Raw genomic sequence first — 12,943 nt, forward strand, 5'->3', positions numbered from 1 at the left:
AAAACCAACAGATTGTAACCCATTCCATTTATTCACATGACTTTTGCATTTTGTTTTGTTTTGCTTGCAGACTGTGTGCAAACTGGCTGTAACGTTATTATCTTAACACATCTTTGAGGTAGGGAAGTGTTATCCCTAATTTAGAGATGGGGGACAGAGACACACACAGAGGCACACAGCTACACTGTTAAATGTATTTAGGTGCCTACAGATGTAAATGGGCATCTAAAGGGATTTTCAAAAGCTCCCACTGGGAGTTAGGCACTAGGAACTGTTGAAAATTGCACAGGGTGCCTTTCTGCAATCTGTCATTAGATAACTTGCGAAGGGTCACACAGAAAATTTGTGGCTGAGCAGTGTCTTAAAGCCAGATTTTCCACATCCTACAGCACATGACATTTTTGGGACAGGTGAAAAACAGTTGAATTCTGTTTTGAGCTTGTCATGGAATTGAGAAGTCACTGAGAAATGCAGCAGAAAACATGCAAATTCCATCACTTTTCATCTAACCTAGAAAAATGCAGTCACCTTTCCCCTGCTTATCTTTTCTGGGCTGGTTCATGAAATTCCCCTACTTCCTATGGTCTTGAATTTGCCCTTGGGACTGAGAGATAGTCCCATCATGCATTGTGCCAAAGACAATTTCTTTTATACCTATTAGTGGCCCCTCAAGAGTGTAAGAAGCTGACCAGGGAACACTTTAAGGGAAGGTTTCATAGCGCAAGAATGGAATTTTTAGATTGGCACAGCCAGTGCATTTTTTTGGTGGGGGGAAAAAAAAAGAGAGAGAGAGAGAGGGAGGTGTCAGTACTCATATCTTGGTATGCCCACCCTACTTCCTGCTCTAACCCAGTCCCGCATCTCACTTCCTAGAACCAGGCACTCTCCACACCCTGTCCCTCCCCTATCCCAATGCCTGGGACTCAGCTAAGCTTGGAAGACTTCCCGCAATGTGTGGGGGCAGTTCTGAATTTCCCTGACAAATCTGTGTCCCACATTTGCACAGAATTGTCCCACCAGGCATTTTTGTGTGAATGGGGGATGCAGGCCTTGTGAGGGATATTCCCCATCCCCAGCTGGGGTTCTGTGGCTGGGGCTGCCAGCGAGACTCTGTGCCCCAGCTGTATCCCAGCTGCGGGGCTGCCAGGGTTCCCCATCCCTGCTGGGTTCCCACAACTGGAGTTGCCAGCAGGGCCTGGCACCCCAGCCGATTCCCAGCTGCAGGACTGCTAGGGTTCCCCAGCCCCTGGCTCTGAAAAAAGGTGCCGGTACACCATACTAGCACATACCATCACACAGAAAGCACTGGGCACAACACAGACTGAGTTTCTCTGGTGTAACAAAAATTAAAGCTATGTGAATTCCTTCTGAATTTGCAATTCATTAGGACAGTTTTGCTCCAGGACTAATAACTATGCACTCAGCTCACAATCGTGCGTGGTCTTGTGGACTGAACTCTTACTGACATCACCGGGTATGCTGCATGCAGAGAAGCAATAGGTTGGCCCTAGCTCTTCACTGAATGTGTTATGTTTTTCAATCAACACTTTCTTAAAATCACTGCAGTAGAGCTGCATTTCATTTCATATCCCTTTAGACACCAAACAAGAATTTCAGCTCACAGAGAAGGGACTTGTAAAAGTGTAAACTGACATCAAAAGTTGTAAATGTCCTTCACTGAGGTAATAGAGAAATACCTAAATGACAACTAATTAGTTCTCAGCTGAAAAAGTTTCTTTAGTGAGACAGAATGAGATTAACATTAAAAAAAAAACACAGATCAACTGAAAAGTCTTTATTACTGATCTATAGAGGAAATTGCTCGATGGCCTGCTGCACAAATTGGTCTTAATAGGACAAGGTCAGGAAATTTGCTGCACAAAGTGCACATACATCTAGCATTATAGAGTCTGCATCACAATGAACTCACTTACAATAACAGGGGAGGTGGATTGATGTCAAATGTGTTCTCCAATCCCTCACTGGCTTTCAAACTGAAAAGATTGCCACTCATAGACTGTCCTGTTTCCTTTTCTGGCCTTCTACTTCCTCTTCCTTTTGGATTTGAAAAATAGTATCAGTTTTTCTGTGCACCAAAATGAACATGAATAACAATAACCATCCTTTTGACTCTAAAAAAGACCATGAGATCAAAACTTTGTTGACACTGTTGCACACAGTCCTAAAATACAATAAAATACAAAATTTCTTTGTGAGTTTTATGACTTGTTAAGGATATATAGCTACCATTTTAATCTGTGCTTAGTTACCAAGATGGTTTAGAACTATCTGGGAGAGCTGGATAGCTAGTGAGTAAGCGAGCTAGCTCAGTCTCGGCCCTTTAAAGTGCTTTCTTATCCTTCAAGAAAGGAGTAGGATTATATAGAATCTTAGCCTTATACTTCAGATTCATCTGTGCTCTGATTGGCAGGGCCACAAAGGGGTTTCTGGAATTCCAGAGTAAAAGCTGAAACTTTGAATCCCACTCACCTTTCCAAAACACCTGGTTCCCCCAGCTCTTGAGTCACTATACTTCTATCCTCCCAGGAATTTCAGCCCTGAAATGAGCCCCTCTGCTGGTCACTTCCAGGATCCTCTGCTTCTTGTCCCCAGTCCTTACCTTACCATTCCTTGTTGGTGAGTCTCATGATGGGTGTATTTTGCTTCCTGGCTGTTCCCCAGCACTGAGAATAGCTGCTGTGGTTTCAGCAGCCAGCAGCTGATGGCATGTGTCACAGCTGATTCCCCACCCTGGCACTTTGAGTGCAGGTAATGGGGGCCAGCTAGCTAAATAAAACACTGCTAGACCCTGACTCTGCAGTTCCTAGAGACAGAAAATTTTTCTGATTTCAGTTTTTCCTGAAATAAGTCAGTATTTGCCACTAGCAAGTGTAAAAAAAGTCCCTTTCCAGGAAAGAAATGACTTGGAATCTCTTTCCTGAGGGCAGCCGCCACCCCCACAACTCCTTTTACCAAGGAGTAGGGAAGAAATAATTATTACTGCATCCCACAAAAGCCATGCAGGGAGGTATGAGCTCACAGGTAATGTGTCTGTGATAGGCAGGTAGTTTTAAGCCCTGTGGGACACAACGGATCAGCCAGTACTTGTTGACATAGAAAAAACACATATATTATTAAAACAGGACTATTTTTGCAATCATTGTGAATGCCTTGGTGTTAAAAAAAGCATGAATTGAAGCAAAACACAGGGATTTTCCCCTAAATCACATTCTTGGTTAGAGGAGAGAACAAAAGGAAAAAATAACCAACTCAGACAATTTCCAATTCCCCTCTCATCCCAAAACAACAAAAACAGTAAACCTTCACGCCTACCTAAACTTTTCCCTACTCACACTTTCTGATGTGCCCAGAGGATCTCTTCTGGAAGAGCTCATTTCTTCTCCTCCATCCCTGGAGATCTCCCTCTTCTCTCTGTTTCTGTTTTCTAACAAAGAGGAGGCTAGCTGCTCTTGACTCTTTGCCACCCTTCCCCCCAAAAGGCAGATTATCTTAACCCTTTCCTAGTTCTCCAGGTAAGTTTAGGCTTTCCTTTGCAGCTCCCATTCATAACAGCACGACTTGCAGCTCTCTCAGGATAGTGGTGCTGTAATCCAGTGTGCCAGATCTCAATGCCACTCACTCCTATTTGAGCCAACCCCTCCATATTGTTTCAAAGATTTGAAGAACAGAAGGCCAATTGCAAACTGCCTCTCCCACCCACTCCCCCACAATCTGGTGTAGAAACAATGTGGGGTAGGAGGAGAAGGGTGCTGACAGAATTGGTTGTTGAGCACTTTGGGCCAGATTCACACAAGTGAATCTGCAATTTTAGGTGTCTAAATCCAAGAATCAGGTTGTAGTGGGATTCAGGAAATGCCTGTTCAATTCTGAGGGAGCTAGTTAACATCTTGCCCCCTGTCCTTCCCCAAACCTGGCCTCTTTCCAGCATGGCGTAGGTGCCTAACACTGAGCAAGGTTTTGCAACCAAGAAACCCAGGCAAAGATAGGAAGCACCTAAATCTGAGCTAGCTCCAACAGGCAACAAGATTTAGAACACACCTCTTGACTTGGTATCTCCTATTGGCTAGTGCAAGGAAGAAGCTGCCTAGCTGGCTTCTGTGAACCCCATTCTGATGGTCTTCTCTCTCCCCATGCAGTGTATAGAGAACCTGGAGCTGAACTCAGGCTTTGTGAATCTCTCTGATTTTCCAGGCAACTAAAAGATAGGCATGATAATGCTTAGCAGCTCCATGCCTAAACTCCTTTGTAAATCTAGCCTTTTGAGCTCCCAGGCCCCAGTGGTGAAAATAAGTACTCTGACTATCAGTGGCTGGAATCATTATGCCAACCAGGTATCATCATAGATCAGCAACACCCCTGTCTTGGGCAGTCAACTTTTCCAGAGACTGTGGTGGGGTGGCATAGATTCAGCAACACTTGTTCTACATGGTGTAAGCATTCTGTCCTTTGAGGGAATTCCACTGAGGGAGGTGATACCAGACTGGAGCAGTATAAAGGGACCAGTGATTTGTCTGTCCTTTTGTGTTATTCAGTTGAATTCATGCCAACGGTCAGGGCACCAGGCTCCTCTTCTGCAGCAGGTGGGAACTTCTATGGGACTTACAGCCAACCAGCCAGTGACATTTTTACACTCATGTTATTAGAGGTGCATACATTCAAACCAACAGTGTTTGAGTGTTTTTGAGACAAGGTAAAATGAACTAAAGTATTAATGGGTTCTTATTTGGCACAGCTGATGGTATGAAAAAAGTAACAGTGAGTGACAGGGTTGTGGGGAGAGGAAAATTAATTGAAATTGCAGGTTGAAAATAGAGCACCGTGTCTCTCATGTCTTTACTCTTAATAAAAAATTACTGTGTATTGCTTAGACCTGTGTAGGTCACACCCATCTGTAGTACCAGTGTATCTTGTGGGAGTTGTTCTTCTATAGGACAGGTTTTAGTTTTGACATACTCTTACATTGTTTTACTGAATCATCCAGGTGAATTGCAGGGAAAGGAGACAGATGGGTTGAAATTAATGATGAAGAAAACTATTCCGAATTTAAATTCTATGAAGAAAGCTCTCTAAACACCAAAATGGTTTTGGCTTCACAAGCTGAGTTCGAGAAATTTGCAAATCCTCCAACTTCATATTCTTCTCCTTTTCCTCATTTATTCCTAATGTAAATGTCAACCTGCCCTTATTAAAATTGTTCCTTTAGCTTTCAAAATCATTCACATTATCATGCTACTAGACATTTTTCAAAGCACCAATTGTGAGTCTAAAAATAAAAAACTCTACCTGTAGCCTGGAAAATGGATATTCAAGACTGAATCTATGCAGTTAGTATGTTCATGCACTATCAGTGATTGTCATGGCTGACTCGGACTTGTTATGAAACCAATAATAAGAGGGGCTGGAGGTCATGAGGGCCCTAATAAGGAGAGAAATGGCTGTTCATAAATGGTGATTTTTCAAGACCCACCCACTCCATAACATTTTTACACTAAAGTATGCAAAAATAAGAACTCCCTCACCCCAATGTACTATGTAATTTTTTGGATAGACTGTAAAGTTATGCTTGCTCCTCACCTCAAGAGGAATGAACTTCTCCCCTGGGTGAAGGGCCTATAGAACACCATATGAAAGGGAAGGGCTTAAATGTTGTGTTTTGCAGGCCTTCTACATTGGGGTGAATTTTACCCCTAGCATGACAGTCTGCTGCACAGGTATTTTGGAAATACTCTTGATACCTGTGAGTGTCTCAAGCATAGTCATCCTGCCGGTTACAACTCCCATGCATCCATCTGTGCAATCACCCAGTCATATTGGTGCTAGTCCTCCACCTACTAATACCTAGGATATTTGCTTCAATGGGGAGGTCCTCTTTCATCTCCTGCTTTATAGTCTTGCCCCTTTCACTTGGGTGATTTTTAGGGCCTTCCAGATGCTGCCACTGCTGTCTTCCCCATCCCTGCTTAGACTTATAACCCCAACATTTACTATTTACAGTCACTGTGATGGCTTCTGTTTCCCTTTTATTCTTGCCTCTTTGGAGTGTGGGGGGGCCAGAGGGGTGGGATAGAATGGTGACACTGAATGATTAAATGGGGGACACTAATCAAATGGGGTAGCAGGAGCTCCAAAACATTCCTGAACTGGCCCTGATGATTGGACTCCATGTTTTTGCTCTTCGTCCTCTCATCAGTACAGGTTTTTTTCTTTTTTTTTTTGTGTGTAATGAGTTAAACCTGGAACCTGAAACCCAAACTTGCTTGGGCAGAAGTGCAAATCATGTTGAACAAAATGTTCAGAAAACTTAGGCCCTACATGTTATCATAATTAATAATTCTTCTCCTTCTACCTCTTTATTTGCTCCATCAGCATGTCCTTCTAAAGATCCTCCTCATCTCCGCTCCAATTTTACATCGGGGTTCTACAATGTTCCATCCTTGATCCTCTTCTCTTCTTGCTTTACAATTTGCCTCTGGATAAACTCAACTACAAATAAAAGTTAATCTTAATCTATCCCCCAAAGATCCTTCTCACTACTATTTTCCTCAATGTGGACCATGCCACCCCTCAACCTTTGACTCAGGCCCATAACCTTGTATCATGTTCAACTCAGCCATAATGGTTATCAGCCCATTTGCTATTGTGAGTTGTATATGTGGCCCACAATGTATTATATGGGTCATATAAAATTCTACCTGGATGATTCCTGACATATCGCATGGCCTGTAGCTGTGTGCTGGCTGGGTCACAAGCTGCCCATGGGCCACAGGTTGAGAAACACTTCTGTTGCTTCTCACATTCAGGCTATGTCTAAGTCTTGCAGATTGTTCCTGTATGGCATCTGTAAGATATTGTCTTTCCTAACTACCTGTACAGCTAACACTCTTCTCCCGGGTTTCAGCATCTTGTGTCTTGATTACTGCTACATTTTCTCTTGCCTTGACAAATGTAATCATAATTCTCCCATTACTGGTCAGAATGATGCTGCCAAGATCTTTTTCTAGCCTGATGCTTTGAATGTGTCACCCTCTCTTTGCATCCATGCAATGGCTCCCTCTTCTCTGTTGTATCAAGCATAACCTACTTGTCTTCACTTTTGAGGCCATTTGCACTTACCCTCAGCCTTCCTGACATATCTTACTCAGCACTGAAGTCAACTTCTGCCTCAAATTGGCCCAGGATACCAGCCTCCACTGACCAATTATTAAATTTTGCAGCTAGCAGCTTTGTGTTTTTCCACACAGGCCTTTGACTCTTCATAAATGTCAGCTAAACTAACTCTCCATCCTCCTTCAAAATCCTCCTTAAGACTCTGCTTTGCTGGCGACCTACAGAATCTTGACCATTTGGACACTGATGTGCTAGGAGATGTCTATTAAACTGACTAGGACTATCTCATTGTTTCCTTGTACACCCTTGTCGTTGTGTCCATATCCACTGATTGTCTGTATCCACTGATTATCTTCGATTGTAAGATCATTGGGGCTGGGATTGTTTTGGTCTATATTTTTATAACACTTAGCTCAAAGGGATCATGGCCTATGCCTAGAGCTCCCAGATGCTATGGGAGGAAATAGTAAGTAATGACAATAATAACCATCAGTGAGCTGACTAGATAATATTCTGGCTTCAGGGTTTAAATGAGCCACCTTGAACCCACCTGTGCAAAGTTAAAGAGATGCTAACAGACTTATTTAGTGCATAAATAGTCTACCATTGATTTCCCATGAATAAGACTATGCCTAAGAAATAGGATAAAATATATTGAATTATATCTGATTATTAATGCTGTTTCATAGTATCCTATGTACTTGCAGTCCAACCAAATGCCTCAAATTTCAATGAAGAGAAATTAAAAGGAACAAAATCAGTACTTACCTGGTTTGTATATACTTAGTGGCTGAAAAAGTAGCTTTTTTAGATTGAATAGATTCACCCACCAGCACTACTGATTACTTTAGTGCAGGTCTCTCGCCATAGTTGTTTATTAGTTAACAGCATGCAAACTTACCCCTGGGGACAAAAAATGGCAAAACTCTTAAAAATGAAATAACTACTCGAGAACTGACTACATAGTTTTTAAGTGGACAGCTAGATGAATAAAATGAATGTGAGTGTGGAGTATATGAGGACAGGAGCTGGTACAGAGCCTGTGAAGAAGTACACCAAGTTGCTATGCAAAGGAAAGCTCTTGTGTGTCTGTACGTATTGATACTTACGTATTTACTGCAGTACTGTGCTCTTTCAACATACATAGGTTGATATATACTGTCTGTTTCTGGCTCATCTACCAAAAATTGATGCTTCACAGAGTATTTTGGGGAAAATATATGGGAGCTGAAGTGACAATAAGGACATCTTGGAGCAGCAATGCAGAGAATGAATCCATTTCTAAGCACTTTCTATGTGATTCTGGGTAAGCCAGTTAGGGGAAAGTTTCCAATCCTGCCTAAGTCACTTATGTGCTTTTAAAAATGTCACAATTAATCTCCCTGTTCCCCTTACATTCCCTGTAATAACACATCCTTTCTTACAGCCTTTGTCTGTCTAGCCTATTCAAAATGCAAGTTCTTCAAAGTAGGGATTGTCTACTCATATATATTTTGCTCAGGGCATACTACAATGGGAGCCTTTCACTGGAGTCTTTAGGCACTACTGTAATACTGTAATTCTGAATGCTGAGGTGCATGAGTGTTTGGACTAGATTTAGACTATTAAGACTTGAATGTTATGACATATTCCTTCGGAAAAGTAATTTTTCCTATGTTTACAATAATAAGTGAGATTCAGTTTGACCCTGGTGCCATTGTATATTTATTTCTCAATATTGTGCATAGTTCTATATATATATATATCTATTGTATATAGGTAATTATACCACACTTATTACCAGAGCATCTTTTCTGTGAATTGGTATCAGTGCTAGTTTTGTGATGGCCTCAGACTTTAGTGGCATCCCTCGTGCTACTCAGAGCTACATCTTTTTCTGGGGATTGGCCACAAAGGTACAAAGTTCTCTCTCTTGTCAGACTCTGAGTAGGCTGCCTCTGTACATGAGAGTTTCTGCTGATTCGTACAAGCCCTGGCATGAGGTCACATAGGAAACCCTACTAAGGTTTGAACAAGTGATCCCTGAAAGTATAAGCCCTAATTATGCTGTGCTATTGCAGACATACAGAAAGCCTGCAGCTAGGGGGTAAAAATCCATATGCTCAAAGCTAGGCTGTTTCCATCTTTTCACATAGTCAGGGTGAAGGGTTTGACAGCTTTAGAGCCGGTGAGGACATTGACCTTTCAAGTTGCCAGCTCTCAAGACTTCTGTAAGGAGATTTGGACCCTTCATGGTACTGTAACCCAGAGGCACTGAGACTACCACCAAGAGAAAGTGTAGTCTGCTCTATAGCCGTAGCTAAGAAGGAGCTGGCTTTTAGCTCATGCTGCAGAGGCATGTGGATTTAGCCCCAAAGCCTGCAGGTTCAGTTCCAACTGCCAACAATCTGGGTCTGTTAGCTCTACAATACTTTCTATACTCCACTCCTTTACCCCTTAATAAACCTTAAGACTACACCTACGCTAGAGTTAACTGTCAACAGAAGTAATTTACTGTCAGAAGAGATCTTCAAACAAAACTTTTGTGAACAGATTGCATCCAAACATGGGAGCAGATCGAAAAAGTGATCCAGTCTCTCGACAGACGGCGACCAGAGTGCCCGGATGCTTTCTCAACAAAATGCACCTTGGAACCCTGTCAAACAAGGTCAATTGGATGGCAAGCCCTTCCGGTAGCCCCTGCCAGGCACGCCAAAAAGGGACCCACCCACCCACATCCCTTGCCCATATGGAGGCTTGCTTGCCTCATGGAGGGACAGCATAGCCAGTGCAGGGCTCACTTGCTTTCTGTGAGAGTTTGTGCTTTCCAGATAATCATGGTGCCAGAGCAACTCCTGGGCTTGCACTGGACCCATGCATAGCTGCTCGAGCTGCTGCTCACCCTGATCATGGCTGTCCTCCACCTCCTATGCGGGGTTGAGCTTGACACCAGCATCAAGGAGCATGTTGTGGCTGCTGCATGGGCCCACCTGTGCTTGCCCCAACTCCTGATGACCAGGCAGGTCGTGAGGTACAACACCAGTTCCAACTGGTGGGACTGGCTGGTCATGGGGCAGTGGGATGACCAGCAGTGGCCCAGAACTTCTGAAGGCAGAAGGACACCTTCCTGTAGCTCTGCACCTGGCACACCCCCACCCTCTGCAAACAGGACACCCAGCTGTGGCTCACTGTCCCCCTGGAGAAGCAGGTTGCCATTGCCCTCTGAAAGCTTGCCACTCTGGATAGCTACCAGTTCACTTGGAACCAGTTTTGTGTGGGGAAGTCCACCATCGGGGCCATCTTCATTCAGGTAAGGCACTCCCAAGCTGCAGGCCCTGCATGGGGGGTGAGAATGAGGGAAGAAGAGGGAGCATGTGTTCCCTGCACAGTGGGCCCTGTCACATAGGGGGCTCACCAGCACCTCAGGGACTGGGACAACCACTATGGACTCCCCTGCTCAACTGGTTAGCGGCCAAGAGGGGGGTGTCCAGCCACAGAGGGGTCCCTGCATGAGTGGTGGGTGCTCCAGGTGCGGCCTGGATCTCCCCAGAGCCGTCCATATGTGCGTGCAGCTCGCAGAGCTGTCCGTGGGAATTGGTGCTGACTCCCACCTGCAGGCATGCCGGTGCGCCAGAAGCCTATGCTCCTTAGTGGTATGTCCAAGGTCAGGCCAGCTTCCAGCTGTATGTGACGTGTAGGTGCCTAAATTAAATCTGAAGAGATATAAGAAAAGCTGTGTAACATGCCTCCATCTAAGTATATACTTGATATAACCTAACCCCAGTTCTTTATAGGCAGAGACATCCTGTATCAAAATCCTAAATCTGGGTTCATGACAGCCCAGCCTTGTACCAGAGCAATGATTTTAATCTCAAAAGACCAATATTATTTTCACTGTAGAATCACATATTAGGAGGAAATGCTGGACTGTGAGGGAGGAAAATCCACTGTGTAAAAGTATACTGATATAAGAGGCCTATAATCTTTTATAGTTTTCACTGGACTGAAATCAGTAAACAATATAATACACAAGGATCAAACCTATGCTGTTAGAACTCAGAAATGTGAATGTGAACTAGAATTTTAAATTTTAATGGGTTACCATAAGTGAGTCTGCAAAAATTTACCTGACCTTGGCTAATTCACTGGAAAAATGGAGAAAAAGTGAAAACAATTATTCTGTGTTCCCACTTCTACGATTGTAAAGTAGAGAAAAAACATTCTAAGAAAATAAGCGTGAGCTAGTGAGTCAGATTTCCCCCACCACAATTTAAAAAATGTGTAATGTTTTGCTGAGATTTTTTCTTTTAAATTTAGTCAAAATAAAAAGTGTCAATGACATATTGGCTGGGTCTACACTAGAGAGTTTTGTCAACAGAAAGGGCATTCTGTTGACAGATTCTCAACAGAACTCTCCATTTGCCTCGACAACATTATCCCTCAAAAATTTGAGGGGCTACGTCTACACTTACCAAAAACTTTGAAATGGCCATGCTAATGGCCAGATTGAAGAATACTAATGAGGTGCTGAAAGATATTCAGCGCCTCATTAGCATGCTGGCAGCAGTGGCACTTCTAAATTGCTGTGTTTTGCTCTTGTGCGGCTTGGCTACACGGGGGTCCTTTTCAAAAGGACCCCACCAACATTGAAATCCCCTTTTTCCTATGAGCTCATAGGCATAAGGGGATTTTGATGTTGGTGGGGTCCTTTTGAAAAGGACCCCCATGTAGCCGAGCTGCGCGGGAGCAAAACGTGGCAATTTTGAAGTATCGTGGTTGGCTGCATGCTAATGAGGTGCCAGATATGCCTTTCAGCGCCTCATTAGTATTAGTATTCTTCGATCTGGCCATTACCATGGCCATTTTGAAGTTTTTGGTAAGTGTAGACACAGCCAGGCATAACAATCTGTGGACAGCGAGGGCTTCCGGTTGCCAGGCAGCCAGTCCTCTTTGCAGAGCTGCTATTCTGCTTTCTGGCACCAGAGGGCAGTGCAGTCTGGCAGTTCTCTGTTGACAGCAAGTTGTGTGTAGATGCAATCTGTTGACAGAGGTTCTGTCGAGATTTCCCTCTCGACAGTCATTTCTGTTGACAGATGCTTCTAGCATAGGCATAGCCATTTTGTTTCATCATCATCATCATCATCATCATCACTTTTTTCCTGAAAGGCTTTTTCACAGAAAGAAATTTTAATCAGCTTTAGCTACATGGACGTAGTGGAGTCAACAGCCTCCACAGACCCCTGGACAAGGTGGGGAGGGATGTCCCTTACTCTATGCTTCCAAAATAAGTGGGGCCTCAGGCAGAAGGAGCAGGGCTGGTGGCCACCAGCCTAGAGTGCTGCCTGGAGAGTGGTGCCCCCCCCGCCCTGCCCCACCCCACCCCACCCCACCCAGCCTTTACTGCCATATGGAGTGCCCAGGACAGCACTCCAGCAGAGATTTAAAAGGTCCAGGGCTCCAGCTGCTGCTACTGCTACTGCAGCAGCAGTAGCGGCAGGGAGCCCGAGGCCCCTTTGAATCACCGCAACTCCCCTCTTTGCTCCCAACAGACACGCACACGCACCAACAGCATTGGAAGGCCTATGTGGACATAAAGCAGGTATTGCTTTGGCGTAGTTACAGTTCTCCTGGAATGACTCCACACCCTGATTACACCTGTTAGTTAGAAAAACCTAAAGGGAAAGAGGGGATCCAAAAATAATAAAAGCCTCAGAAGAGCACGGTAATCAATAGGATTGGACTTATGTCAAGTAGTCATCAGGTAGGTCACTGAGTGAAAGGTTTCCAGCCTGGGACTAGATTTTTAACTTCATGATGAATCAAGCATAAATATATG

The sequence above is a fragment of the Carettochelys insculpta genome, chromosome 6 (genome assembly GCF_033958435.1).
Source record: "Carettochelys insculpta isolate YL-2023 chromosome 6, ASM3395843v1, whole genome shotgun sequence".
Lineage (NCBI taxonomy): Eukaryota > Metazoa > Chordata > Testudines > Carettochelyidae > Carettochelys > Carettochelys insculpta.